Here is a 4,209-nt window from a genome sequence, read left to right on the forward strand (position 1 = left end):
AGATTAGTATTCGTCACACCCGAGTTGTGCAACGAGCAAACCAAACAGTGCAAATGCCAAATACGAACCTCGACTCAATGGAACATTCAAGCAGCCTCGAGAAGGAAACTGAAATCCCACAATTCACATCGACTCCTACACAGCCATCACCAAACACCACCATACCACCTCCACCACAATCCATCCAAGTTACTACTACTCCACTACCCCCAGTGCCACCACCACTGTTTCCGAACCTAGATAACTTATCAACCTTTTCAAACCAATCAACCTCTTCCCAACACCCAATCTTCACTCAAACCTCTACTATTCAACATTCTTCACCCTACGTGAGAATTGTTGCTGATGAGAACCCGAACCCAATATAGCCTACCAATGCACCCACCTCATTTCCTCCACCGACCTGACCTTCACCGTACTATTCAGCGACGCAACAGCAATTTTCTATGTTCGAGCAAGGGAATAGCTCGGGAGAGTTTGAGGATGCATATGATGATTATGAGAATTACGGGGGTAATCAGAGGAATACACGATGGTTCAGCACGGGAAGTGTAGGGATGTATGGCACAGGATATGGATTTGTAGAGAGGGTGAACCCAGACACAATTGGATATCAACCGCAGTTTCAGCAACCAAACCCAGTTAATCAACAACCCATTCCGGGAAGGCCTATAGACATACCACTGCCACCACCGGTGCAACAAATGCCGGGTCAAGCAAGGGCTCTTCCTCGGAATTAATCCCACTGGTTAACCAACCGGAAGGCATTCCATGAAGGTATAATCGGTGACCGGTTCGCGGTGTTGAGAGCCACTTCAAGCCCACCATAGCTAACAACCCATCGCCGGTTGTGATCCAACAATTACAAGGAGGGCGGTCATTTGAAGTTCGTGATCAGTCTATATCCAGCTTGCCCAAGTTTCATGGCTTAGCACATGAAGAGCCATATCTGCATATCGCCGCGTATGATGCGCGGTGTAATACTATCGGGGGTTAGGGTTTCACAGCGGACGATGTGAAATTGGTTTTTTTCCAATCCACACTCGAAGATAAAGCTCGGCAGTGGTTCCATTCATTACCATCTGCTTCAATCTTTACATGGCCCGATATGCAGCAGCTCTTCCTAGATGAGTTTTATACACCTGAACGAACCAACATTGCTAGGAAAGGAATTCAGAATTTTCAGCAGCAGGTTGGTGAGTTATTCCATGAAGCATTTAATCGATTCAAGATGATGTTGAAGAATTGCCCGCATTATGGAATTCAGCTGTGGGAACTCTTAAATGCATTTCATGAAGGTCTAACACATGAAGATACTTGGGATCTTTGCTCAATCTCAAATGTTACATTCGGTACTAACTATGAGCATATTGATTGGGAGTATTTGGAAATGAACGTGAATACATCAAAGCGAAAAGCTCAATCGTCAAGAAGCAACCGCCATTCAGTAGTGAAGGCCGCAGACCAGTTACCTGAGACTGGGGGACCATACCCATTTCGTGGTCATTGTGGGGATATAGGGCACATTGCTGATCAGTGCCTTAACATTATCGGTAATTAGGATGAAGTGAACATGACGCAGGGTAGTGGGAACAGATATTCGGGTTCCCAAGGCAACAACCAATATTACCAGTCTCGAAATCAAAATAATTATCAAGGAGGTAATAACTTTGGTTATCAGCAAACATACCAGCAGGGTAATGGCCAGGTGAATAGCGAGATGATGGATATGCTGAAGGCCATACAATAGGAGTTGCAAAAGAGAGGTCAAATGGATGATGTGCGGGCTCAAAAGGACGAGATTAGAGACAAGGCCATCCAATCATTGACCACTCAGATGGGGCAGCTTGCTAGTGAAGTAGCAGAACTGAAGCGGCAGAATGGGAAGCTGACACTCAGACAAACCCCAAGAATATGAAGAACACTACGATCAGTGGGGTAAATCCTGTTCCTAAAATTAAATGTTATAATAATGATTTGTCTGCTTCTCAGGTAATTGCAGGTTTAAGTGAAGCAGTGGTTGAAGGAGATGGGATTGATTTAGGGGAACCGGTTGTTCCAATCAAAGTTGGCAAGTTCAAAATCCACAAGGCACTGTTGGATTATGGAGCAGGAGTGAGAGTTCTGCCCGGTAGCTTGTATGACCAATATGATTTTGGCCCCCTACAAGCTTGTGATAGTATGGCCATGTTTGCGGATGCAAGTTTGAAGCAACCCCGAGGGGTTGTAAAGGATGTGGCGATCCAGATCGGCGAGTTCTATTACTCGGTCAATTTTATGGTGGTTGATCATGCACCCGCACCGACCTACGCATAACCGCATGTAATTTTGGGTCGCCCGTTCCTGTATACAGCAAATGCACAAATCGACTGCAGGAACGGGATGGTAATTCTAAGTTACAAGAATCGTAAGCTGTATTTCAATGTATTTTTAAAATCTATTGCTTATGATCTTCTAGATGAAGTAAGTTCCACAGGTGCTACTAATGAGATTGGTTCGAGTGGAGGTAATTTTTGCAGGTCTGAGTTAACAAATGGTAGAAATCAGGCTGATAAGGCAAGTACGAGAAAGAGAGCTATTGAGAGGAAACCACCTGATGGTGGGTGTAGATGGGGTGATCAACTGGATCATAACCCCGACCGATGTGAAGCTATGACTCTCCCGAAAGACTGGATGGAGATGTATGGAAACAAGTGGGGAGGTAAGCGTGCATCTGAACCACCGTGAACATCAGGTACGGTCTGGATGAAGACCTTTAAACTTAGCGCTCTCGGGAGGCAGCCTGAGGATGTAGAGTTTTGTATTTCGTTTTGGTTTCGTTGGTGTGTTGTGTTTTGACAGGTTTATACGATTCAATCATCACGGATGCAATGATTCAAGTGTGGGGATGTTTGGCAACATCCCTAGTGTTGTATCACAGAATCCACGGAAGGCGTCCATTCTTGTGGAGGACAACAGTTTCACCATTACGGGCTGTCACACCCTCAAAATCCACAAGCGGAGTATTAGCGCGAGGCGTGTGACTGACTGGAATCATACCACCAATTATAATAAACATTAAATAAAGTAAAGTAAAACCAAACGTCTAAAGTTCTCCAAACCAAAGTCCAAAACCAAGTCTAATAGTCAGCGAAAGCATTTAGGTTCAAAACCAAATTTCGAGTTTTAAATTTAATAAAGTTTTTCATGAACACGTAGCGGTTCATGTCCCACAACAACTCCTACTCCAATGCAAGCTCCAGCTAAAAACCTAACGACCTGCAAGGCATATAGTAACGAATCAACAACAAAGTTAAGCGAGTTCACAGTTGGGTGTTCGTTTTAAGTTGTTTCAAAAACATAGTTTTCCTTTTTAGCTGGCTTACTTGCCGTGGGGGTTACCCCATAGTTTAAAAACATGATTAATCCTTTCCTTTTACTCTGGCTCCCAGCCGTGGGGGCTACCCCATGAATATCCCACTAGACCCATTACCATATCGACTACTGACTGAGAAAGTTGGGCGCCCTAAGTCAATGTATATCATCATTGAGGTGCCTGACGTGATGTCGTGGTCACAATCAAATTTAATCCAATTACTACTAAGTAGATAGTGGTAAGTGGGTATCGAACACAGGGAGTTTGTGGAATATGTGTTATTTGGAAGATTATATCTAACTTGACTAAATTAATCTAATTGCAAGAAAAGTAAAGTTCAAGAGTTTATGTGAGTGAATTGGTTTTAGACTAAATTAAACTAATTAAATTGAAAGAGAAAAGATTTGGTTGTAAACAAATTAGGGACAAATGATCATCTTTAGTTTCCGGTTTGCTTTGACATTTATGTTAACATTCCACTAGAAAGAACTACATAGACATAGTTCATGTGTGATCAATTGCAGTGATGAAAGGGAACTAAGTACTCAGATTCCTAGAACGTGAGGTTGTTACCCGATGATCAATCAACCCTTACCCAAGCCTAACTATACCCATGATATCTCGATTGCCAACGGCACCAAGAACGTATGGTTTCTAATTAGTTTAACATAAGAATCAATAATTTACTAACAATCAATCACACATCATAACAAACAATTCCATAAAGATCAAGATTGTTATTCTAGAAATAAGGAAATAAAGCATAAAGTCTTACAAAACCTTCCACCAAAGATGACCACAAAATTTTTAGCCACTCATGGCTTGAACAGACATCATAAACCAAGTTTTAATCT

General features: G+C 42.6%; 1 non-coding gene across 1 annotated transcript; it reads right to left on the reverse strand.

Annotated features, from left to right (window-relative positions):
- Positions 1–1,156: 1,156 nt before the first annotated feature.
- LOC118487040 lies at positions 1,157–1,263 on the reverse strand. Its single transcript, XR_004880207.1, has one exon. It is a non-coding gene; the product is annotated as a small nucleolar RNA R71 (small nucleolar RNA).
- Between the last annotated feature and the right edge of the window lie 2,946 nt (positions 1,264–4,209).

This window comes from Helianthus annuus, chromosome 14 (genome assembly GCF_002127325.2).
Source record: "Helianthus annuus cultivar XRQ/B chromosome 14, HanXRQr2.0-SUNRISE, whole genome shotgun sequence".
Lineage (NCBI taxonomy): Eukaryota > Viridiplantae > Streptophyta > Magnoliopsida > Asterales > Asteraceae > Helianthus > Helianthus annuus.